The 26,897-nt window shown below is 44.4% G+C and overlaps 2 long non-coding RNA genes across 5 annotated transcripts in view; both read left to right on the top strand.

Annotated features, from left to right (window-relative positions):
- On the top strand, window positions 1-26,523 carry LOC140471644 (uncharacterized). Of its 4 annotated transcripts, none has more exons than XR_011957137.1 (5): window positions 1-60; window positions 6,882-6,975; window positions 12,560-12,681; window positions 22,450-22,536; window positions 25,726-26,523. It is a non-coding gene; the product is annotated as an uncharacterized lncRNA (long non-coding RNA). The 4 variants fall into 4 exon arrangements; XR_011957138.1 differs by lacking the exon at window positions 1-60 and adding an exon at window positions 5,782-5,840 and having other exon boundaries at window positions 22,450-22,575; XR_011957136.1 differs by lacking the exon at window positions 1-60 and adding an exon at window positions 5,782-5,840.
- The window catches only part of LOC140471643 (uncharacterized), a 66,959-nt gene that overhangs the window by 26,321 nt on the left and 13,741 nt on the right, over window positions 1-26,897 (top strand). The gene's annotated exons all lie outside the window — the stretch shown is intronic.

Raw genomic sequence — 26,897 nt, forward strand, 5'->3', positions numbered from 1 at the left:
TATAATCATGGAGATGTATAACATGCAAATTGTCTGGTCCAAATCAACCATACCGGCCAGGTATGTAAATCACCAACTGTTCTTGGATTTTGAAAAGAAGTTTCTTACTCGAGTTATGCAAATCGATTGGAAATATGTACGTTATCAGATTTACATTTCAACTACAGTATTTTTTAAAATCTCACATTGATTTATGAGAGACGTTTAATGCTCCACTATGTCGTTAGAATGATCAATCCTGCAAAATAGTTTGCTCTCTGACCAATCTTGAAGCGTTCACTCCCGAGAATTCTTTGGCCCCTCTCCTCACTCACTCTGGTTAAAGGACCGGCCGCTACTCGGTCCTCCTGTTCCGCCCCTTCCTCCCAATTGCAGAGTTGATTCAGGCGTGACTTAGCAGGCAAGGGACAAAGGAAGTTTGAGTCGATGTTTTGTGACGCGGTGAAAATATCCAGAATCTTGAACGAGAGGCCTGGGTTCAATTCACAGCTTGTGCAGATGTATGTAATAACAACTTTAGCAGGTTCATTAGGAAAACTAAGGGAAGTCAGAAAGAGAGTGAAAACAAGAGAAAATGCATGCAATGTGATGTGGCTTTCAATGCTCAGATGATTTGACTCTTTACCAAGCGTTTCAGGGTCCCAGTACAGACTGTTGCATTGCTCTTCGTGCACAGCCAGATACCACGATTGTGGGGGCAAAATGTTGTGGTGGGATATAGAGATGCTTTTCTGGAAGGCGCTCGGTTTTTGTGGTGAAAACAGTTGAGAAGGAGTCGGGTTTTGTATGCAGATACCTGTCTCCCTCCTGTTGCAGCCTCTTATTATTGCCCTGACTTTACCTCGTACATGGAGAAAGTAAGGACTGCAGATGCTGGAGATCAGAGCTGAAAAATATGTTGCTGGAAAAGCACAGCAGGTCCTTCCACATCCTTCCCGAAATATGGGCATCAGAACTGCACACAATATTCCAAATATGGCCGCACCAGTTTTTTGTATAGTTGCAGCATGATATTGTGGTTCCAGAACTCAATCCATCTACGAATGAAACCTAACACACTGTATGCCACCTTAACTGTACACCTGGGTGGCAACTTTCAGGCATCTATGTACATGGACTCCAACATCCCTCTGCACATCTACATTACCATGAATGATTCCATTGACCCAGTACTCTGCCTTCCTGTTATTCTTCACAACGTGCATCGCCTCACATTTAGCTGCATTGAACTCCATTTGCCACCCTTCAGCCCAATTCTGCAGTTTATCCAAGTCCCCCTGCAATCTGTAATATTCTTCCACATTGTCCACTACTCCACTGACTTTCGTGTCATCTGCAAATTTACCAATCCATCCACCTATGCCTGCGTCTAAGACTTTTATAAAAAATTACAAACAGCAGTGATCCCAAAACAGACCCTTGTGGCACACCACTAATAACCGCACTGGTGGCTGATTATTTTCCATCATCCACCACTCGCTGCCTTCTTTCAGAAAGCCAGTTTCTAATCCAAACTGCTAAATCACACTCAATTCCATGTCGCTGCATTTTATCTAAGAGCCTACCATTTGGAACCTTATCAAAGGCTTTACAGAATTCCATGTATACCACGTCAACTGCCCTACCCTCATCTATATGCTTGGTCACCATCTCAAAAATACTCAATGAAGTTTGTGAGACACGACCTGCCCTTGACAAAACCATATTGACGATCTGAAATCATATTGTTGTTTGCCAGATGATTACAAATATTGTCTCTTGTAATCCTTTCCAAAACCTTTCCTACAACAGAAGTAAGGCTCGCTGGTATATAATTACCTGGGTCATCTCTACTGCCCTTCTTGATCAAGGGCATAACATTTGCAATCATCCAGTCCCCTGGTACTGAACTTGTAGGCAATGATGACTCAATATCAAAGCCGACGTATTTGCTATCTTCCCCCTAGCTTCCCAGAAAATCCATGGATAAATCCCATCCAGCCCAGGGGAATTGTCTACTTTCAATCCTTCTAGAATTGATAACACCTGTTCATAACTAACCTCGATCCTTTCTCATCTAACATCTTCTACCTCATTATTGTCTGCAATATTCTCATTTTCCTGAGTGAAAACCAATGAGAAATATTCGTTTAGCACCTCTCCAATTTCCACATTGTCCACACTCAACTTCCCACTTCTGTCTTTGATTGGCCCTATTCCTACCCTATCCTTTATTCCTCAATTATCTGTAGAAAGCTTTAGGGTTCTCCTTTATTCTACTCGCTAAAGACTGCTCGTGTCCTCTCTTTGCTCTTCTTAACTCTCTTTAAATCCTTCCTAGCTGATCTGTAAAGTCTCCATCACCTCATCTGTACCATTTGCCTCATCAACACATAAGCCTCCTACTTCTACTTAACAAGAGATGCAATTTCTGTGGTAAATCACGGTTCCCTGACCTTATCACTTCCTCCCTGCCTGACAGGGACATACCTATCAAGGACACGCAATATCTGTTCCTTAAACCAGCTCCACATTTCCATTGTCTGCATCCACTGCATTTCACTACCCCATTCTATGCATCCTAATTCTTGCTGAATTGCATTATAATTGCCACTGCCCCATCGATAATTCCTCACCTGTGGCATGTACCTATCACTTTCCATCGCTAAACTAAACATAACTGAATTCTAATTACTGTCTCCAAAGTGCTCACCTACAACTAAATCAAACACATAGTCCGGTTCATGACCAAGCGCCAGATCCAATGTGGCGTCCCCTCTTGTCGGCCCTTCGACATACTGTGTCAGGAAACCCTCCTGTACACGTTGGACAAAAACTGATCCATCCGATATACTAGAGTTATAGCATTTTCAGTCAATGTTTGGGAAGTTAAAGTCCCCCATAATGACCACCATGTTACTTTCACTCCTACCCAGAGTAATTTTGCTAATCCTCCCTTCCCCCTCTCTGGAACTCTGCAGCAGCCTATAAAAAAATCCGAGCAATGTGACCTCCCCTCTCCTGTTTCTAACCTCAGCCCACACTACTTCAGTAGAGAAGTCCTCATCAAAAGTTCCCTCAGCCACCGTTATAGTATTCTTGACTAATATGACATGCACGGGCCCATTGCGGTGCTTCAAACTCCATGAAGCAGCCGTACTCTCTAGGACAGACAGACTCAGTCCAGAACCTCCTCTGTCCTTAAGACCTTATGCACTGCCTGCACTCCTCGTTTTCCCATTTGCACGTTCCCTTTCCAACCCACCCCAACTTCATCACTCCGCAATTGGAACTGTCAAGGACAGAAATCTGTGGAATACCCTCCCTAACCTTCTCTATCCTCCGTTAAGATGTATTTTAAAATCATTCTCTTGAATCAATGTTTTGATCATCCATGAAGCACCGTAGGAGATTTGGTATTGTGAAAGATTCCATACAATGCAAGTAGTTGTTGTTATTGCCATACGTTAGGAGAAACAGGAATGATGCTTTCAAAATGTTAACAAGAAAGTCACTGATAGGCGCAGTGTGTAGGCCAAATAATAACGTCACGTTGGGATGGGCAATAAACAAAGAAATAACTAAAGCCTGTAAAAATGGCATGTCTATTACCATGGGTGATTTGACTCTACATGTAGATTGGTCGAACCAGCTCAGTCAGGGTAGCCGTGAGGAGTTCATTAAGTGTATCCATGATAGTTTTTTTGAACAGCATGAAATGGAACTGACAAGGAGCAATCTATCCAAGATCTGGCCCCTGTGCAATGAGACAGGAATAATTAATGACCTCAGTGTTAGGGATCCTCTTGGGAAGAAGTGATCACTGTATGGTTGAAGTTAGAGTACATATGGAGAGTGTAAAGATAAAATCTAATACCTTGGTCCTGTGCTTGAACATGGGGAACTAAAATAGAATGAGGGAGAACCTGATAAAGTAGACTGAAAACAAAGATTTTATGGTGGGACAGTTGATGAGCAGTGAAAGATTTTCAAAGTCATTTTAGGAAGTGCTCAGCAAAGGCATATTCCAGTGAAAAGGAAGGACTGTAAGAAAAGGCGGTGTACAAAAGATAGGGAATTCTACACCAGTTAGTTTATTCTCTGTAGTTGGAAAGATGCTTTGGTCTATTATCAAGGAAGAAATAGCAGGGAATCTCGATAGAAATTGTTCCATTGGGCAGACAGAGCATGGAATCATGGAATGTCTGGATTTCCAAAAGGCCTTCAACAAGGTGCCACGCAAGTGGCTGTTGCATTATATAAGGGTGCATGGGATAGAGTATTAGCATGGATAGAAGATTGGTTGACTAACAGGAAGCAAAGAGTGGGGATAAATAAACCTTATTCTGGCTGGCAATCAGTAGCTAGTAGTGTGCCTCTAGGATCAGTGTTGGGACTGCGATTATTTAGAATTGGTACAGATGATTTGGAGTTGGCGACCACATGTAGGGTGTCAAAGTTTGCATATGACACTAAGATGAGTCGCAGAACAAAGTGTGTGGAGGACTGTGAAACTTTGCAGAGGAACAGAGATACATTGGGTGAGTGGGCAATGGTTTGGCAAGTGGAATATTATGTTCATAAATGTAAAGTCATACTCTTTGGTTGGAGTAATATTAGTAAAAAGATTATTACTTGAATTTTTTAAAAATGCATAATTTGCTATGCAGAGGCACCTGAACATCCTTCTGTAGGAGGGTTGGTCACCAGGTACAACAATCAATTCAGAAGACAAATAGAATATTGTCCTTCATTGCTGAAGGGATTGTGGTTAAAAGCAGAGGTGGGCTATAGTGGGTGCTGGTGAGCCCACACCTGGAGTACTGCATGTAGTTTTTATCTCCTTTCTTGCTCAAGGATGTACTGGCACTAGAGGGGGTGCAGAGGAGGTTAACTATGTTGACTCCGGAGGTGAGGGGTTTGGCTGAACAGAGACTGAGTAGATTGGGATTATATTCATTGGAATTCAGAAGAATGGAAAGATATAAAATAATGAATGCAATGGATAAAATAGAAGTAGAGAGGATGTTTCCACTGGCAGACGAAGCTAGGACAAGAGGGCATCACCTCAAGATTAGAGGCAGCAAATTTAGGACTGAATTGAGAAGGGACTTCTTGACCTCTATGGAATGCATTGCCCAGGGAAGTAGTTGATGCTAGTTCAATGAACGTTTTTAAAGCTAAGTTAGTTTTTTTAAAAAAAAATAATTAATTAAGGAATACGGTAAGAACGTGGGTAAATGGTTCTGCACCCATAAAATGATCAGCCATGATCTTATTGAATGGTAGGGCAGGATGGCCTTCTCCTTTTCCTAGATCTTTTGTTTTTATATTATGCATGCCTCCATCACTCGTGACTTGAAGGTGCTGGTGTTGGATTAGGATGGACAAAATTAAAATTCACAGAACACTAGGTGATAGTCCAACAGGTTTATTTCGAAGCACTAATTTGCCTGTCGTTCATCAGTTGGTTGAGTGATTTTTAACTTTGTCCCTCACTCTTGTAACTGAGAAACAGCAACAAAAGCCACGAAGCAGTGCGCAAGCTCCAGCCAACAGTTGTTATTGTGGACAATGAAGAAGGTTATCTCAGAATACAGTGGGATACTGATCAGATGGGCCAGTGGGCTGAGGAGTGGCAGATAGGATTTAATTTAGATAGATTAGGTGAGTACATCTGGTTAACATCGACAGGTTGGACCCAAGAAGTGATTGATGTCAGCGGTGGACCAATGCCTAGGCAGGGGCGGAGCTGGAGGACCTGGCGGGGCAGTTGGTCCTCCGACCAATCAGTGAATGAGGGGGGACGAGACTTTCCTGGGGCGCGGATGTTCAGAGTGTGTGTGCGCGGAGAGCTGTCGGTAAGGAAAGAAATAAACAGCAGGAAGCGGGAGGGAAATGGTGTTGGTATGGTCTGAGAGGTTTTACAATCATTTGGTACACATCGGAAAATACAAATTTGAAACTTTTGCAGCAAACGGGAATATGCCTCGTTGAGTAATCGGCCCGAGTGAGCGCCGCCATCTTTATTCGGGGCAATGATTCACTGGACACGTGCGCGGCCGCCATCTTTGTAGGGGGCAAAGTTCAGAGGGATGTATGTACAGCCTTCCCTGGTAAAAAGAGTCATAGGGCAGGATTTACACAGAGCACATTCAAACCCAGAGAAATGGACTTTTTTTTCTGGATTTATTTAGTCATTCATTTAAATGATTTGGATGTGAATAGAGGCCGTATAGTTAGTAAGTTTGCAGGTGACGCCAAAATTGGAGGTATTGTGGACAACGAAGGAGGTTATCTCAGAGTACAGTGGGATATTGATCAGATGGGCCAATGGGCTGAGGAGTGGCAAAAAGAATTTAATTTAGGTAGATTAGGTTAGGATATCTGGTTGGCATAGGTTGGACCGAAAAAGCCTGTTTCTGTGCTAGACATCTTTGACTTTGGGATCATAAAAGTGAACTCTGCTCTGGTTCTTCTCTGGGTTCTCTGATGTCCACTTGTTCAGTATCTAGCTTCCTCAGTCTCATGGGCATATTTTTGCTCTGTATAGTATTTTACTATTACTTTCACAGCTGTTTTGTAAATGAATTGAAAAATGTAGAGCTGGAAAAACACAGCAGGCCAGGCAGCATCCGAGGAGCAGGAGAATCAATGTTTTGGGCATAAGCCCTTCTTCAGGAATGCAAATGAATTGTCCACTGCTGCCCGGCTCCTGACCATATGCTGTTCCATTATCAGGTTATTTTTTCCACAATATCTTTGACAGTCAGGAATTCTTTTTTCCAATAAGCGAGTGCATTTTCCTTCCATTTCTGACAGTCAAATTCTGCCCCATTCCCATTCCCTGTGATCCATGTTGCACTCCCTGAAACATCAACTCTGTATTTCTCCTTCCACAGAAACCAGTGATCAATCCCAAAGCCTTGTTGCCTGTGGAGAGGGTGATGTTTGACTGCCTTGTACTGCTGCAGTTTGTGTGGTGAAGGTGGTTGGGTAAGAGACACTACAGATTACTTACTCAGTGATATTGAAGAGTGGAAGATATCTGTACAAATCATCATGGTTTTAATTTCACAAAAATATTATTGAGAACTTTTGACGTAAGGCTACAGATGGAGAATATTGTGTCCAGTGGCCACAACCATTGCCAAATAAGCAGTTTTTCAAGAATGCCTTAAAGGAAGAAAGTAGATCTTAGAGGGTTAGAGTGGGTATTCCAGACCATGTTCCCTTGGAGTCTATAGAAACAGTCACACAGGTGAACTCAAAAATAAACACATCATTGAGAGTCTGAACTAAAATGAGCTATTGAGATATGAAAGGGTGTGTGGTGCAGGGAGATAGGAATGATTACACCCAGGAATTAATTCAAAGGTGCGAAAGTAAATTGTTGTTGCTTATTGATCTTTTGATTGATCAGCAAGTTTTGGTACAAGTGAGCACTTCGGCAGTCGAGTTTTCAATATTCTTGAGATTATCGGGAGGGTGAATGTGGGATGCTGGCCAGGAGTGGATTTAGATAATGAAATCTAGAGTTAACAAAAGGAATGAATGAGAGTTTCAGTAAATGAGCTGAGACACTGGTGAGGCCAGGTGATATCACTGAAGTCGAAATAGTGGACTTGGAGTGGGGCTGGCCTGTCATCCTCACCTCATTCAGCTGTTTGTCAGTTTGTGAATCAAGTGTGTAACAAGCTTAGGAACTGAGTGTCCCTGGCAGAATCCAAACTGGGCATCGAAGAACAGGTTATTGCTGAGCAGCTGCGTGACAGCACTGTTGATGACACCTTCCATCACTTCACTGCTGAGTGAGTGTGGACTGATGGAGGGGAATTGGCTGAGTTGGATCTGCCCTGTGTTTTTGTGTTGGAACATCCCTGAGCAATGTTCCACAAAGTCGGTAGGTGCCAGTGCTGGAGCAGTACTTGCCTTGGTGGGCAGCAAGTTCTGAAGCACAGCCATCAGTACTATTGCCAGAATATTGGCAGGGCCCCTAGCCTTTACACTACTTATCCATTTCTTGATCTGATTTGACATGAGTTTTAAACCAAGTCGATTCATATCTGTGATGTCAGGGACCAATGGAGAAGGCTCATCCACTTGGCACTGCTGGCTGAAAATTGCTGCAAATGCTGTCCTCTTATCTGTGGAATGGTGTGTGAGACCCCTCCATCAGTAAGGGTGGGATATCTGTGATTCTGTAATTGTCCATCTCCATTCCTGACGAGGTGTGGCAGAACTGCAGAACTCAGATCTAATCCATTGTTTATGGAATCACTTAGTTCTATTTGGTGTTGTTTTTGCTGCTTGTAGCTGCACCAGGTTGGCACCTCATTTTTGGCATGCCCTCCTGCATTCACTATTGAACCAGGATTGATTCCCCTGGCTTGATGTTAATGGTTGAGTGGGGGATATACCAGGCCATGAGATTTCAGATTGGACTGGAGTACAGTTCTACTGCTCTTGTTGGCCCAGAGTGAGGCAGAGGTTGCAGGGACAAGAGGGCTGATTTTGTGGTTGTATTTGCTGGTGCATTGGTAGATGTAATGTGGTCCATCCAGTTTCATTCCATTTAGATTAGATTAGATTACATAGTGTGGAAATAGGCCCTGCGGCCCAACAAGTCCACATCGACCCACCGAAGTGCAACCCATCCAGAATTGAACCCGGGTCTCTGGCACTGTGAGGCACCAGTGCAAACTACTGTGCCACTGTGCCACCATGCCGTCCTTTGTTGAGACTGTGCAGTGATTAATACAATGAGTGATTTGTTGGCCCATTGTCGGCTTTCTTTCCCTCAAGGACATTGTCAATGGCAGAAAAAAACATCCTTAATGGTCCCATGGCAAACAGTTGATTCTTCATTCCAGTTTCTTTATTTTTCTTGACTTCAGAGCAACCCTCTACCAATTTGGGATTCAAACCTGAACTTCAGTTGTATATTTTAATATTCTTGATAAATGATAAATACGACAGGTTTGTTCACTTATTTTTAGAATCACTATCACAGGTTTTGTTTTTCATTATTTCGAAAACAATGTCCATTATCCTGTCTCCTCAATCCTCCCCTCCAACAACAAGAGTGAGGAGCACATGGAGTTTCTCTGTCAATAACATTGAGATAATCCGATCAGCTGCCTCTGCTTCTTTCCTCCCTCTCCACGAGCCCACCGAGCCATTCTGCCTCACAAGGATGCTCCTCATTTAAGTCCTAAACTTGCATTTCCTAGAGTCCCTTGTCAAGCTTTATTAGAGGTCATCTTAACAATTTACCCTAGAGTAGCTAAATTATGGACATTCCAAATCTCTCTCTCATCCTCCTGCTTGTCACTGCAAACCCCCCTCCCCTTGCAATTCACAGATATTGTTCCATGATCTGTCTGTTTTTTCTGGTTATGTCCTTCTCTCCCATTCTGCAACAAACTGATATCTGACCTCACCATCATTGGAAAATCCTGCTCCATCTCCACTCTCCCTTTCCTTTCTGAATTCCTTGTATTTGGTGTCCCTCCAGGATTTTTCCTTGGTCCGTCCTGTTTCTCACCTACACACTGCCAGGAGGTAACGTCGCCCAAAAGCACTGTGTTAGGTTTCACATGTACACTGACAATGTCCAGCTCTCCCTCCCCTTCATCCGTCTCCATTACTCCACTATTACTCAGTTATCAAACTGCTTACCATGCTTCGATGAGCTGCAATTCATTCCAATGAAACACTGAAATTGTTAAACCCATTGCCTTCAGTTGTTATTCCAAATACATTTTCCTTACTGCTGTGTACCTCCCTCTCACTGGGAAGTGTCTGAGGCAGAACTACATTATTCACAATATTGCTTTCATATCTGACCCCAAGGTGCCCTTCTGATCAGACATCTACATAATCACAAACACCAGGAATTCCAATCTCTAAAACGTTGCTTATCTCCTTCTCAACCCAGCTTCATTGCTACTGAATCCCTAACCTGTGTCAGTGTTGCCTTTAACTTGCCAAATCTGAAACAGAACCCTTGATTCCGCGACAGACCCAAAATCTGGTTCAAGACTCACCCGTAATAGGACACATCCTCTCCATATTTACCCTGTCAAACCTCGACAGATTCCTGTATGATTCAAAGACATCTCCTCTCAGTCTTCCAAAGTCCAGTGAGTAGATTCCCAACTTGTTCAGCCTTTGCTTACAGGATAATCCCTATAAAACAGGGATGATCCCAAAGGATCTTCTCTGAAATGCCTCCAATCAACTGCTCTATTTCGTTAACTAAAGTGACCAAATCTGTTCACGTTCCTCCAGTTGTGGTCTCACTCGCCATTTGTTTAGTTGCCCTAAGGTATACATTCCAAACTCTTATGTTGCAAATTCCTTGAAATAAGGGACAACATTCCATACCGCTTCCTGATTCCCTGTTGTAACTGTGTGCTAGCTTTGTGTTTCCTGCTCATTTTATCCCAGTCCCTTTGTGGTGCAGCTTTCTACAGTTTATCCCAAGTTATACTCCATTTGCCAACTTGTTGCCCACTTTTCCTGTGAATATCTCTCTGTAAACTGTTTATAATTCTCTTGGAACATTCCTGTTATGCCTTGTCTTGATTTTCCCCCTCATTATTTGAAATATTTACTGTGAGCACTGGGCAGTGGGAATCATGCTCATTTGCTATCTTTTCAGGGATACTCTGTTTAATGACTGGGAGGAGCTTGCTGCCCCTTAGTGAGAATGGAGACAACTTGCCCATCGAGCTGCATGAGCCTTTCACACCCCATGGTCTTGTTGAGGAGGCTCCGCGGCAGCACGGAAGAACAAAAAGGAAGCAAATCCTTCTCTCCATATCTCACTGAATCTTGGAACATTCTGTCCCATATTCAGTCACATGAAGTCCCAAGGTGGAAACTCATAGAAACCCACATAGATTTGCCCCTGAATTGCCTGCTGACCTCCACCAGCGGTAATGTGTACAGTCCTCCTGGGCCAGGAGGAAGGGATTGTATGAGTTTCAAACTTGAACTGACAGTGACGGATTTTATAAACTTGTATTACAGGCAGATATTCAGATGGTAATCTCAGTCACTGTAACGCCAAACTGACAGAATTACTCAATACATCAGGACCTGGATATTCATATTGTGTGAGAGTATTGTGTTCCAGATCAATACCATTTGCTGCATAAAAGTTCTTCTTTGAAACAAACCATCCTCTCAATAGATCTTCCCAAATCTTCAACATGTGTTCTGTAACCCTTGTATAATGAGCTGACGGGTGTAAGATTTAATATTATAATGTGTAACTTTTGTAAACCGCTCTGTCACAGCTCCCCACAATTTTCTTTGCTACAAGGAGAATACTCTCAGTTTTTCTAAACCCCTGATTCCCCAATGTCTGTTTGCTCTCTATAAGGTACACATCAGGATTGTGTTGGAACATTCTCCACTTGCCTGCATCAGTGCACCCCCCCTCACCCAACAAGATTAAAGAAATTGAACATCCTCCAGGGTAAAGCACTGTACCTGAGTGGTTTCCCATCCACCACCTTCAGCATTCCCTCTCCCCATCCCCGAGGGACAGTGGCATCACTGTGTGAAAGATCAAGTCAGCATTGTCCTCCCAGACCATAGGACTGCTCTCTATTAGAGAGAGATGTCTGGTGGTGGTTAACCTGAAGGTTACCACAGTGCAGGCAAGGGGCTCGGTTGAAAAGGACAGTCTATTAATTGTGGATGGTTATTCTTGATGTGTATTAGCAACACACATGTCACATGAGTAATTAATGTTAAAAAAGCCCCACAAATTCTGCAACTAAAATCCCTCATTCCTTGAACCATCCTGGTAAATCTCCTGTGCCCCCTCTGAGGGACCCTGCCATCCTTCCTAATGTTTTGGGCGATCTCTGGTTCACACAGACCCAGCTGCTCTGTGTTCCTGTGGGTGATATCAAAGAGCAACGGTTTCACTAAACCTCACTGTCTGGAAGTGAGTGAGAGACAGAAATCCCGATGGCATTTCAGATGTATTTAGGAACACACTTGCAATGCCAAGGCTGACAGGTCTCTGGGCTCAGTGCTGGAATATGGGATTAAAATAGTTAGCTGGGAGATTTCTTTACAGCATAAACCCAATGGACCACAAAACCATTTTCTGTCATGTAGACCACAGACGCGTAATATAGGAATATGACAAGCCACAATAGAAACCAGGTCAGAGAAGGTGATATTAGAATAGGTGATACGGAATTGATTAATATTTTTTGCACGAAAATGTGGCAGAGGTTAAGCGGGACATTGTGGAGCTCAGGGTTCAGGAATCTGAAATAAAAATGGGTTATCCTGAACGTTGGAATTAAAGAAAGGCACATCACAGAAATTTGTGAGGGTGGACAAGATTAGAGATAGGGAGGGTGTTGAGACTGGAGGAGATTAGAGATTGGAAGATGTTGCATTGATTGAGATGTTTTTGATCCCAAAGATAGTGATAGTTCAGAGGCTAGAGAGGAATTACAGAGATAAGGATGAGTTGTTAACTTTCCCAACACTACCTCTTTACTGATAATGATTGTTTCTCTGTCATCATCTGCCATTGCCTCCATAGGCCTGCAGCAATGAGAATATGCAGATAGTAAGTTCCCGTTAAGGCCAAGGCTGGGAGGCGTCGACAATGCTGCGTGACCTGAGAAATTGGAGCTCTGATTAAGAAAATGAAGAAAGGATATGGTAGGTACAGACCATGGGGTTTGAGTGAGTCCCTAGAGGACTATAAGGGCAGTAGGAGTATATTCGCGGGAAACCAGGAGGCAGAAAAGAGGACATGAGACTCAACAGTCAACAAGACTGTCTATGGAACAGCAGGAGGAGGGAGAGATTCTGTAATTATTTCATGTCAGTTTTTACTGAAAGGTGATATAAAAGTTGAGATGTTGTAGAAATAAATAGTGATAAGTTGGCAAGTGTATATATTACAGAGGAGGAGGTACTGGATGTCTTAAAATGCATAAAGGTGGATAAATCCCTGGAATCTGATCAGGTGTATCCCAGAACTTTGTGGGTAAATAGGGAAGCTTTTGCTGGGCCCTCGCTGCAATATTTGTATCATCGATCGCCACAGGTGAGGTGCTGGAAGATGGGTGCCATTATTTGAGAAAGGTGGTAAGGAAAAGCCAGGGAACTATAGACCGGTGAGCCTGAAGTCAGTGGCAGAGAAGTTGTTGGAAGGGATTCTCCGGGACAGGATTTACATGTCATTGGAAAGGCAAGAAATGATTCGGGAGAGTCAGCATGGCTTTGTGCATTGAAATCATTAACTTGGACTTGAGAAAGACACAAGGTTTCACATAACACACTGGTTAGCAGCTTCAATACCATAGAATACTGGCGGAACTAGCTGTTTGAATACGGAATTGGCTGGAAGGTCAAAGAGTCAGAGATGGACAGCACAGAAACAGAGACCCGTCGGTCCAACCAGTACATGCTGATCAGATATCCCAATGCAATCTAGTCCCCCCTGTCAGCACCCGGCCCATATCCTTCCTATTCATATACACATGAAGATGTCTTTTAAATGTTGCAATCATAATGGCCACCACCACTTTCTCTGTCAGCTCATTCCATACACGTCCCACCCTCTGTGTGAAAACGTTGCCTCTCAAGTCTCTTTAAAGTCTTTCCCCTCTTACCATAAACCTATGCCCTCTAGTGCTGGGATCCCCCACGCCAGGGAAACGTCTTTGTCTATTTATCCTATCCATCCACCTCATGTTTTGATATACATCGATAAGATCACCTCTCAGCCTCCGACGCTGCAGGGAAAACTGCCCCAATCTATTCAACCTCTATTTAACCCCCCAGCCTAGCTCAAATCCTCCAACCCTGGCAACGTTCTTGTAAATCTTTCCTGAACCCTTTCAAGTTTCATAAAATCCTTCCAATAGGAGGGAGACCATATTTGTACGCAACGTTGCAAAAGTGGCCGAAACAATATCCTGCACAGCCACAACATGACCTCACAACTCCTGTACTCAATACTTTGTCCGATAAAGGAAAGCATACCAAATGCCGCCTTCACTATCCTATCTACCTGCATTCCAAGGTCTCTTTGTTCAGTAACACTCCTCAGGACCTTACCATTAAGTGTATAAGTCCTGCTAAGATTTGCTTTCCTAAAATGCCATTCCTCAGCCCATTCACCCATCTGATCAAGATCCCATTGTACTCTGAGGTAACCTTTTTCACTGTCCACTACACCTCCAGTTTTGGTGTCATCTCACTAACTAAATTTCCTATGTTCACATCCAAGTCATTGATATAAATGAAGAAAGGTAGTGGATCCAGCACTGAACCTTGTAACACTCTACTCGTCACAGGCCTCCAGTTTGAAAAGTGACCCTCCAACACCACCCTCTGTCTTCTGTCTTTGAGGCAGTTCTGTATCCAAATGGTTAGTTCTCCCTGTATTCCATGAGCTCTAACCTTGCTGAGCAGTCAGTGTCATAGTGGAGGGTACTTTTGGACTGGAAGCCTGTGATGAGCAATATGCTGTCAGGTTGGGTGTTGGGTCCACTGCTTTTTGCCATTTATATAAATAATTTCTATGTGAATATAGGAGCTATGGTTAGTAGGTTTACAATAGACACCAAAATTGGAGGTGCAATGGACAGCAAAGTTACCTGAGAGTACAATGAGACTCCGATCAAATGGGCTGAGGAGTGGCAGATTCAGTTTAATTTAGATAAATGTGAGGTTCTGCATTTTGGAAAAGCAAATCAAGGCAGGACTTCTACACTTAATGGGAAGGCCCTGGGGAGTGTTGCTGAAATAAGAGATCTTGGAGTGCAGGTTCATAGTTCCTTCAAAGTGGAACCATAGATAGGCAGGGTAGTGAAGTAAATGTTTGGTGTAATTGCCTTTACTGGTCAGTGCATTGAGTACAGGTGTTGTGACGTCATTTTGCGGCTGTACGGGACATTCATTCAGCCACTTCTGGAATTCTGCTTTCATTCCTGGTCTCCCTGCTATTGGAATGATATTGTGAAACTTGAAAGGATTCAGAAAAGATGCAAAGATGTTGCCAGGGTTGAGGGATTGAGCTTATAGGGAGAGGCTGAATAGACTGAGGCTGTTCTCACTGGAGAATCGGATGCTGAGAGGTGACGATAGAGATTGATAAAATCGTTAGGGGCATGGATAGTGTAAACAGCCAGGGTCTTATTCCTGTTTAGGTGAGTCCAAAACCAGAAAGCACAGGAGTGAGGGAAAAGATTGAAAAGGGATATTAGGGGCAAAGTTTCAAGCTGAACGTGGCACGTGTATGGAATGAGCTGCCAGAGAAAGTGTGGAGGCTGGTACAGTTAGAACATTTAAAAGCCATCTCACTGGATATGTGATTGGGAAAGGTTTCGAAGTCTATGGGCCAAGGGCTGGCATGTGGGACGAGATTAATTTAGGATATCTGGTCAGCATGGACAAGTTGGACTGAAGGGTCTGTTTCTGTGCTGTACATCTCTATGGCACTAATAACTTAAAATTAAGATAGGTTTCTCTTTTATGGAGAGTTAGCAGAAGGTCTGACAATTCTCCTTGGAGCTGAGAAGGTTAAGCAGTGATTTCGACCAGGAGTTGATTTGTTTCCAGGATATTTCATTTACAGAGAGACAGAGTGAGAAATTTTTAACGTCACAATTTTTAGTAACTATTTTCAGGTAACTGGCAAATAATGCAGAGGAAAAATGTGAAGATTATTTCACTCACTAAGTTCTTAGCATCTGGAACAGTTTAAAAGACAGCTGGATGCAGATACAGTAGTTATTGTCAAAACAAATTTGAAATGTAACTTTTTTAAGGAAGGATTTGGAGGGCTATGTCCAAATGGGAGGTGAGTTGGGATAGACTGGCACCATCTCCAGAGGGAGAGAGTACAGCCCCAATGGGCTGAATAGCCTCCAGTCCCTGTGTTCTGTGATACTGACCCATTCACTGTGAATGATGAAGCCCATCACAGGGCAGAGCCGTCGAGATGTACAGCATGAAAATAAACCCTTTGGTTAAACTGGTCCATGCTGACCAGATATCCCAACCTAATCTAGACCCATTTGCCAACACTTGGCACATATCACTCTACACCCTTCCTATTCATATACCCATCCAAATGCCAAATGGTTTAATTGTACCAACATCCTCCACTTCCTGACAGAAGATTCCATACACGCACCAACCTCAGTGGGGAAAAAAAATTGCCCCTCAGATCCATTTTAAATTCTTCCCCTCTCACCTTAAACCTATGACCCCTCATTCTGTACTCCCCGACCCCAGGGAAATGACCTTGTCTATTTATCCTACCCAGGCCCCTCATGGTTTTATAAACCTCTATGAGGTCACCCCTCAGCCTCTGATGCACCTGGGAGGATCCCACCACTCAGGTCACAATGGGGCCTGGCTGATTGACATAGCTTCAGACCAATAGGAGAGTTGGCGTGATCCTACAACCAATGGGAGTGAATGAGGGGTGGGTTCAGCAGGCCAACACATGACCATCAGCTTTGCAGGTGCAGTGTCACTGTGAGGGGGGACTGAATGTGAAGGAGTGGGAGAGACAGCAGATACTGGGAGAGAGATGGAGTTAGTGTGGACTGGGAAGGTTGATAAACACTGTTTCAGTCTGCTGGACCTGAATTAGATACTCCGGGTAAACTAGAACCAAAAGAACTTCGGATGCTGTAAATCACACACAACAACCAGAAGGGACTGGAAAAGCTCAGCAGATCTGGCAGCATCTGTGAAAAGAAATCAGTTCGCATTTTCGATCCAGTGACGCTTCCTCAGGAACTGACGTTACTGAGAAAAAAAAAAGTCTGTTTTTATGCAGAAGGTTGGGGTTAAGGAGTAAATGATAGGTGGGGATAGAGTCCAAAGAGAGAGATAGGAGCAGTTGGACAAAGGAGTGAATAATGATCGGACGGGGGGGAGGGTGAATAGCTGTTTATGGGGACTGTTAGTGACTAACCATAGGTAGTGTGTACTGGAAGGCTATGCAACAACAAGGCCTGGTATGTGGGGTAGGGGGCAAAGACACGAGGACGTGGGAGAGTTCAGGACCTAAAATTATTGAATTTGATGTTGAAGCCAGAGGGTTGCAGGGTCCCCAAGTGGAAGATGAGGTGTCGTTCTTCCAGCTTGTGTTAAAGTGTGCTGCTGGAAAAGCACAGCAGGTCAGGCAGCATCCAAGGAGCAGGAGAATTGACGTATTGGGAATGTCAGCACTTCATCAGAAATGTGGGTGGTGGAATACGGCTGAGAGATAAATAGGGAGTGGTGCTTGGGGTTGGGGGAAGCGAGCTCGGAGGCAATAGGTGGTTGTAGATGGAGGGTAGTGGTGAGAGGGTGGAATGGATAATTGGGAAGGAAGATGGGCAGGTAGGACTGTTCAAGAGGCCAGTGCCGAGTTGGAGGGTTGAATCTGAGATAAGTTGCGGAGTGGGAGATGAGGAAACCTTGATGCCATGTGTTTGAAAGTTCCCAAAGTGGAAGATGAGGTGTTCTTCCTCCAGGTGCCGGGTGGCTCGGATTTGGGGATGGAGGACTTGCATGTCCTTGTCAGCGTGGTGGCGGATGGGGTGGGGGGTAGGCGAAATGGTCGATCACAGGGCGGTGGGGTTGGTTGGTGCATGTGTCCCAGAAATGTTCCCTGAAATATTCCAAAATTTGGCATCCTGAGAGTAAGGGACACAATAGGTGAGGTGTTTGGGTGGGCAGGGAAATCTCTGCTGGATGTGGGAGGATCCAGTGGTGCCTTGGATGGAGTTAAAGGGAAGGTGTGGGCACAGGTTTTCCACCTCTTGCAGTGGCAAGCGAAGGTGCTTGGGGTGGAGGGTGGGTTGGTGGGGACCGTGGATCTAACGTGGAAGTCACAGAAGGTATGGTCTCTGTGGAATGCTGAAAGGGGTGGGGAGGGGAAATATATCTCAGGTGGTTGGATCTGATGGTGGAAATAGCAGAGGATGATGCATTGTATCTGGGTGGAAGGTGAGGATGGTGGGATTCCATCTTTGTTGCATTTGGAGGGGTGGGGTTCAAGGGCAGTGGTGTGGGAAGTGGAGGAGATACACTGGAGGGCATTGTTAACCATATGTGAGGGGAAATTGCAGTCCTTGAAATAGGAAGCCATTTGGTATGTTCTGAAGTGTTCTTCCAGCTTGCATCAAGCTTCACTGGAACACTGCAGTAAGCATGAGACAGAGATATTGGACAGGGAACAGTCTTGTGTGTTAATGAGCAGGCAACTGGAAGCTCAGGGTCTTTTTTTGCAGGCACAATGTAGATCATCAGCCACCATTTCCACCACCGCCACTGAGATGCTGGAAGGTTCCTGTCTCCTCCATTAACAGCTTTCCACCTTCCCACTCCCTTATCTTTCCAAATGTTCCTGTGTCTCTTTGGGCTCTGTCCCCACCTATTATTTACTCTTTAACCCCTATCTCCTCTAGCCCAAAGATCTGTAGGTTCGGTGAATTGGCCCAGCTAAGGTTCCCATAGGGTTCAGGGATGTGCATTAGTTCGGGGGAAATGGAGAGTAATAGAGTAGGAGAATGGCTCTGGGTGGGATAAACTTCGGAGGGTGGGTGTGGAATTGTTGGGTCAAAGGGCCTGTTTCCTGAAGGGATTCTAATTTTCCCAGCTGTCATCTGTTCTGAGGAAGGGTCACTGGACCCACGATAACCCATGGTGTGTGCAGGAGGAGGAAAGGGGAGAGTGGCAGCAGAAACCAGATGAAATTTCAGTGTAGACTGGGAGGGTTTATTTACACTCTGCAAGTCGTTAGTCTGAATTAGAAACTCTTGGTCCCACGTTTGCAGCAAAGGGGAAGATGGCTTGGGCCTCAGGTAGTGAGAAGTCCTGGGTTATAGCCGCCATCGTTATTTGGGGCAAGGTACAGCAAGGAGCATGCACGTGTCCTCTTCCTGGGTGGGGGCGAGGCGATTTGAAGAGGAGCATTTACACATCAAACACATACCGAGAGAAGTGTTTGTCTTCACTATTCATCTTGCACTGACTGTGAGCTTTGTTTTGTGAATTCATTTTATAGGATATTAATTGAGAATAATTGAGACTGGGATCTCAAAAAAACAAGGTTCTACAGTCAGCGGAGTCCTCAGGATCTGAATATCATTGGCATTTAACTGTGGAATGAGAAAGGTTTGTCTGTTCTGTCTGTGGGAAAATATCTTCAATATTTTTGTCAAGCCAAAAGCAGAAAGATGTTCAAGGTCATGGTTGGATCACCCTTGGGGTATGTGTTCAATCCTTGGCCCTGCAGCTGTGGAAGGAGGTATTGGCATGAGAGAGAGCACAGATTTAACCAAATTCCACCTCTCCTTTTTGCAGGAACTGTCAGATTTAGTCTCAATCATCCACTTTATAATGTTAATCTGTAAACACCCTACTTCCAATTCTCTGCAAATTTCTCGTGGAATCAAATTCCAGCACCATTTCAGGTGGAACATTCCAGATTCTGACAATTGTCTGTTCATTCAGAAACTGCTAAAGTCCATTTTGACTCTGGGGTTACAAAGGGATGAATTGAAAGATGCAATGCTGGTCTGAGCTCCCATTGAGATGCATTGGAACAGTACAGGAGGCTGAGGGCAGTGTAGGTGTGAGCAGACAATGAAAATGACAGGGCTGCACTGTGAGGGCTGCTTGGCTCAATGAGAGTGTTCTGGAGTTGGGTGTAAATAGTGAGGTGAGACAGGGAGAAGGTGAAGCTGAAACTCCGTTTTAATTCAGGCCTTTCAGAAATTCAGTCCCAATGGGAATAGCCAATTTGTCAGTGATACCTGTGGAGTATTTAAGTTTTTAAAGTATGACATATCAGCTTAAGTAAAGATTTTTTTTGTTATTATAATGGACATGTTTGAAGTGAAGGAAGGTTACTCACTCATTTAAATTCTCTTAATGGGAGTAACTAGAAGAATGTAGAGACGTTGTGACAGGAGCCCTCAGACCCGTGGTGTGTTCCTCTTGCACAATGTGGGAAATAAGGGCAGCTTCCAGTGTCCCTGACGGCTATTTGTGCAGGAAGGGTTCCCATCTGCAGCTACTGGGAAACTGCCTTTCAGAGCTGGAGCTGTGAGTGGACTCACTGTGCAGCATCTGCAATACTGAGAATGTTATGGACAGCACGTTTAGTGAGTTAGTCACACTGCAGGTGAGGGTTACACAGGCAGAAAGGGAATGGGTGAACATCAGATCAAGTAAAAGGCTCAGGAAGTGAGTACAGGAGTCCCCTGTTGTTATCCCCTTCTCATACAGATACTGTATACCGCTTGGGATTCTGTAAGGGCGGGAATGGGTGGGGTGGCTTCTCGGGAAATCAGCATCAGCCAGGTTCATGACACCACAAAGAGCTCTGCTGATCAGAACAAGAGGAATGAGAGTGGCAGGGCTATAGTGACAGGGGATTCAATAATCAGGGGTACAGCCAGGCACTTCTGTGCCCACAGACAAGAATCCAGGATGGGATGTAATCTCCCTGGTGCCAAGATCCATGATATCATGGAGTGGCTGCAGGACATTCTGGAGCTGGAGGGTAAACAGTCCATGGTCGTGCAACACACAGATACCAAGGACATTGCTAAACAGAGGGCTGAGGGCCTGAAAGATGGACATAGGGAGAGCAGAGATGCATTAAAATGTAGCTCCTGAAATGTAATAATGTCAGACTTACTTCCAGTGCCATGTGCTAATGAGAGCAGGAATGAGAAGGTAGATCTGCTGGATGTGTGACTGGGGAAATGGTGTACCGCAGAAGGGTTATGATTCTTCAGGCACTGGGACTGTTTCTGGGTGGGACCTGTACCAGCCTGACCGGTTACCCCTGGGCAGAGCTGAGACAAATCTGGTGGGGGATTTTGCCAGTTCGATTGGTGAGTTTGTAACTAGTCTGGCAGGGAGATGGGAACGAAAGTGTAGGCTTATATGGGTCAGATTCAGGACAGGGAATGGGAGGTAGAATATTAGTGATGTAGTTAGCGGCTCAGAAAGCCAAAGGAAAGGAGGATTAAACGAAGATTGAGTCCCTCTTCATCCATCAGTCCTGACATCCCAGGAAGGTGAGTCAACAAAATCTGGAGCTGTTTACATGTCTATGACTCTGTGCTTCAGCAAAATGGTGGAAATCTGCAATAAAAACAAAAAGCGCTGGAGATCCTCAGCAAGTCTGTCAGTGTCTGAAATGATGACAGATGCAGGAAACATTGCAGCCTTGAAGAAGTGTTCAGATGATCACACCAGGCACTGCAATATCGGTTACACGCTGAGTGCCAGAACGTGGGACTAGCATAAATAGGTGCTTGATGACCAGCATGAATACGATGGGGCTGGAAAGTTGACGTTTCAGTCAGGGCTATTTATCAAGACTGACAAAGGGTCCCGACCCAAAACATCAACCTTCCTGCTCCTCTGATGTTGCCTGACCTGCACCTCCCCAGGTCCATATTGTACAGACTCTGACTTCCAGCATCTGCAGTCCTTAACTATCTTCACATCCCAGGACTCATCTGGTTATCCTCCTTTACACTCTCTCAATAAGCAGGAGAGCCTTCCTTGGAAAAGGGGAACAAAGGTGTATACAGTACTCCAGGTGTGGTCTCACCAAGGCCCTTCCAGAAAGGGATCCCTGTCCCCATCTTCTCCATAATGGTCATCAAGCGCACGTGCCTGGTGTGATCATCTCAACACTTCTTCAAGGCTGCAATGTTTCCTGCATCTGTTACCATTTCAGATGCTGCCAGACCTGCTGAGGATCTCCAGCACTTTGTTTTCTCTGTTATAGAGTATTGAAAGGGGGGATTTGCAGTTGAGAAATTCAAATTGAACTTCATGTTACTGGATCCATGCCGATCTGAATATCATTGACCTTTTCATCTGGATGGAAAGGTGGTGTATTCTGTCCGTGGGTGAATATTTCAAATGTCTGAGTGACTGGAAAAAGTACTGAGACAGCGAAGTCCATGTAAGTGTGGGGACGATGGAGAGAGATTTCATTGGTTTTTGAAAGTCTAAACAATCATGGCACATTTCCCTGGAACAGGTAAGCCACAGATTGGTTTTGTATGAGGACAATTAGCCATGAAACCAGAAAGACAAAAGGATTCCTGCATCATGGAAAAAGCTATGAAAATGGGATTGTTGTAATGGAGTGAATTATCGATCATTGAATGTAATCCATTGGCGTTGTCACATCGGTTCCAGCGCCGTGGGGAAACACGGGAAATTTGATGAGTGCAGTGTAGGTTTCAGTTATTCAACTGGAAAGGTGAAGAAGAAATTTACAAGGATGATGCCAGGTCTCAGGGGTCTGAGTTACAGGGAGAGGTTGGACAAGTGAGGACATTTTTATTTAGCAGAGGAAACTGCGGGGGAATATTTTATAGAAGTGTATAAGACCATGAGAGGCATGGGTAAGGTGAATGCACTCGGTCTTTTTCACAGGGACTCAAGGATTGGAGGGCATCAGGTTAAAGGTAGAGGAGAAAGAATACAAGAGAACCTGAGGGGCAACTGTTCTACACAAAGGTGGTACGTATATGGAATGAGCTGCCAGTGGAAGTGGTTGAGGTGGGTATATTAACAACATGTAAAAGACATTTGGACAAATACATGGATAGGAAAGTTTCAGAAGCAGATGGGCCAAGTGCAGGGAAATGGGGTTAGTGTGGATGGACAATCTGATTGGCATGGGCCAGTTTGTGCCAAAGGGCCTGTCTCTGCTGCAGGACGTTATAACTCTAAGTGCATTTGCTAATTTTCCCCCTAACTCTGTTGGTATCCTGGGATGTATTCCATCAGGGCAATGAGACTTGTTTATCTTTATCTCCATTAGCTTGCCCAGCTCTCACTCTTTCGTGATAATGGTTGTTTCTTGGTCTTCACATTCCTCAGTCTCCTTATCAATTACTGGCATGCTCTTTGTGTTCTCCACTGTGAAGACTGACTGCTGTGTGCTCATATTCCTGAACCCTGCTGGCTAGGAATAACTAGGCACAGAAATCTGAGAGGTCTTCTTTGAGTCTTTTATTGATGAAACATGGCAGGTACATGGATAGTGTACATGCAAAACACCTCCAGGCAGCATCAGGTAACTCCCCGCCTGTCCGATGTACAGCTCCCCTTCTTATACCTTTTGTGGTTTGTGACTTTGAATACAGACTGTCTCTCAATATTATCTCCATGGCAACGGCAGTTCAAAAGTCTAGTTCAGTTCAGCACTCTGTTGTTAAACCACACACCCCTCCCCCACGCCCCCGTGGCTCCCTCAAGTACCTGACAGGTGCTTCAGTTTCAGTGGGGTATCTATCAGGATTCTGATGTGCAGGTGCCGGGGTTGGGGTGGGGTGGACAAAGTTAAAAACCACACATCACCAGGTTATAGTCCAACAGGATTATTTGGAAGTACAAGCTTTTGGGGTGTGCTGTGATTTTTAACTTGATCAGGATTATCTCTATGGTAACAGTTAAGTGCTTCAACAATTACAGAGGCCATATGTTCCCCATACAATAGGTTTCCCTCTAGCAGGGTAAACTGCTATTCTGTCCCTGGGGATAGCTACTCATCACTTTTTATCCCCAATTCCATCACACTTTCTGTTGAGCTTGGAAGTTTTTCCAATCTCCGAATTTATCCTTGGTCTTTGCCAATTTGTATGCCTTCGACTTCAATTTCATAGACTCCCTTATTTCCTTCGACATGGCAGATTACTCCTTTTCCTGGTCCTTCCTTTTCACTGATATATATTTTTGCGGAGAAATTTGAAAAATTACTTTGATATTCCTCCACTGTCTGAGAACTGTCCCACAGTAAAGTCTTTGCTTCCAGTCTGCATTAGCCAACTCCTGCCTCATCCTATTGTAGTCTCCTTTGTTTAAGCACAGGATCTTGGGATTAGATTTAATCTTCCGCTTTCCATCTGTGTTCTAAATTCAACCAGATTAATGACAAGTCTTTATCAGATTACGAGGGGAGGTGATGTTTCCTGGGTGTTTTGGTTTCATTGTCAGTGACCTTGGCTTTGTAAAAAAGGTCCAGGATAGATATTCACAACAGAGTATTCTGGACGGTGTGAATGTACTACACAGTCTAAAACCATAAATCACTGTCTCCCCTCAGTTTAAAATTGCAAAACCATTATCTCCTACACACTTCCTCACTACCTAAGTTTGGAACGCTAATCCACCTGACTATCCTGCTGTTTCTGAAAATCTCCTTTGGTGAAGGTGGTGAGTTTTGGATTCATCTTTCTGGTTATTACCGTATGAAGATAAGCCCTGGGCACAGGAGAGGCAATGCAGCCCTTCGAACCAGCTCCACCATTTAATTCGGTGATGATTGAGCTCACATCGGTCTCAGCTGGATTTTCCCGCCTGCTCTCTCTCACACTTCAACCCATTGCAAATTAAAAATCTGTATCTCTTCATTAAATTGGCTCACGTCTTGGCATCCACCGCATTTTGAATAGGGAATTCCACAGATTCACAACACATTGAGATAGGTACATTCTTCTTGATGAGAATAGAATAGAATCCCTATAGTGCAGAAACAGGGTATTCATCCATCGAGTCCACACCAACCCTATGATGAGCATCCCATTCAGACCCACTCATTCCCTGTAACCCTGCATCTCCTGTGGCTAATTGCCTAACCAGCACATGCATGGACCCTATGAGCAATTTGGCCTGACCAATCCACCTAACCTGCACATCTTTGGACTGTGGAAGGAAACTGGAGCATCGAACAAAACCATGCAGACATGGGGAGAATGTGTATACTCCACACAGTTGCCTAACGCTGGATTCAAACCCGGGTCCCTAATGCTGTGAGGCAGCAGTGCTAGTCACTGAGCCACCTCTGCTTAAAATCTGCTGCCCATTATTAACCTCCCCACCCCACAATTGGCTGAATGTATATTCCTTACGTCAGAAGTCCGGGTGTCTAAGCAGATGTCTCAGTAAATCCCAGTGACAGCCCACATGTCCTGTGTGTCTGAATGGATAACCTATACACAACACCCTCCAGCCCACACTTTCTTTCACTTTCCAGGGAAAGGTCTCTAGAGGCTTCATGGGGACTACAAATCCCACAGTCCCTGAGGCAGGGACCACATGTGTGTGGGGAAATATATGTATATTCTGTATATGTACAGAATGTGGGCGGGTTTTGGAGCATGTTCTTTGGGTTAACTAGTGGAAAGCATTTCACACTGTGATTGGCTGGAGAAGGGATGCATCTGCCGATGGTATTGATCAGTTGGGGGGGGGGGGTGCAAAGTGTCACTACACCCAGATGGGACCAAGTTCCATTCGCAACTTGTCATAACACTGGGAATTGACCAATGGGAAACAAGGAAGAATCTGACCCATTCTCCCAGTGAAGGTTCCTCTTCTGTCCAGGATCTGCCACCTCCCTTTCTGTTTTATTTTGTTTCATTCTGCTGTTGTATTATTGACTTGCAGCAACTGAAGGGAAAGGAAGTGAACCCAGAAAGGGTGCAGAGTCTAACTAGGGACGGGAAGTGGTGCCGTGGATCTGTTTATCAGTAACTCCATGAGAATGTAGAGGGTGTACATTAGGGGCAGTAGAGTCAGAATGGTGGGAGAGAGTAAGTGGGCTGGAGGGTTACAGCTTTGGGGGAAGAAAGGGGAAATAGATATTCCACAGAAACTAGAATTGTCTGTTCTGAATTTCTAATCTGTACATATTCCTTTATTCAGGGTGCTAGATAGTGAAGATTTGCAGACTGAAATCTCAAAATCATGTGCAGATTGTGATAAAGTTAACCAGCATTTGAAGAACCAAAGATGGAGAATCACTCGGCCAAAATCCTGCAACACTCTCTCCCAGCATTGTCGGTCTATCTGCGCCAAATGGACTGTGAATGGTTCAAGACAGCAGAGATTCCCATCTTCTGAAGGGTAACTAGAGATGGGGAATACAGGCTGACTGAGCCAGTGATGCCCATATCCTGGAAATGGGTTCTATCTCTCATTGCTGAAACCCAGTTGATGTTACTGCAGGATGATGAGGGATGCTGAGTGCATCCTCCAGGAAGAGCACCATCATATTACCCCTGCCTACACCCACACAGCAACGTCACTGGAACAAAAGGCAGTGAAGCCAAAGGAGGACTTAGATACAGTTCTTCAAGGTAAAGTCATGAAAAGGGATTGGAACGCAGCAGGAACAGGAGACTGAGCAGGATGGTCAGCTGTTTCCCATTGAATGGTGGAGCAGGATTGAAAGGCTGAATGGTCTCCTCCTGCTGCTATCTCCCAGGTATGTATATAGTCATGGAGCCCGGGTAGGAAGAAGGGGGCAGGAATTCTCCAGGAGATTGCACTTCCACAACAGTTTTCAGTGAGGGATGGTTTGATGGATTTTATTTAACATTTATCTTTAACACAAGGTTTGTAAATTTTGGTTTTAAAACGTTGTAAGAGCTTTTTGCACCGCAAGCAAAATTAAAGAAAATAAATTGAACTGTTTGAATATAACAGTTTTAAAGCTTTCAACCTCCTGTAAAACAAAATCCTGTCTATTCCCAGACACCGTCACTTTCCAGCTACTCAAACTCCATTACGCGCCAAGCAAACCATTACAAGTGACAGAGTGAGAAGGGACTAAATCAAAGTAGAGTTGTGGGGAGGGGGCAGGGGTGGAGATAAAGTACTGTATCCCCTGCGGTGCCCATCTCTATCTAAAGGCATTGAGGGCATTGATCCACACCACATGCTCCTTCTCCAAGGACACCCTGCTGTGTAGCCTTTATCCTCAATCATAGAATAAAATCCCTACAGTGTGGAAGGAGAGCATTGGCCCATCAGACCCCAGCGACCATCAAAAGAACATCACGTCCAGAGCACACTCTCACTGTAACCCTGCATTT

Source organism: Chiloscyllium punctatum, unplaced genomic scaffold, assembly GCF_047496795.1.
Source record: "Chiloscyllium punctatum isolate Juve2018m unplaced genomic scaffold, sChiPun1.3 scaffold_137, whole genome shotgun sequence".
In the NCBI taxonomy this organism is placed as follows: domain Eukaryota; kingdom Metazoa; phylum Chordata; class Chondrichthyes; order Orectolobiformes; family Hemiscylliidae; genus Chiloscyllium; species Chiloscyllium punctatum.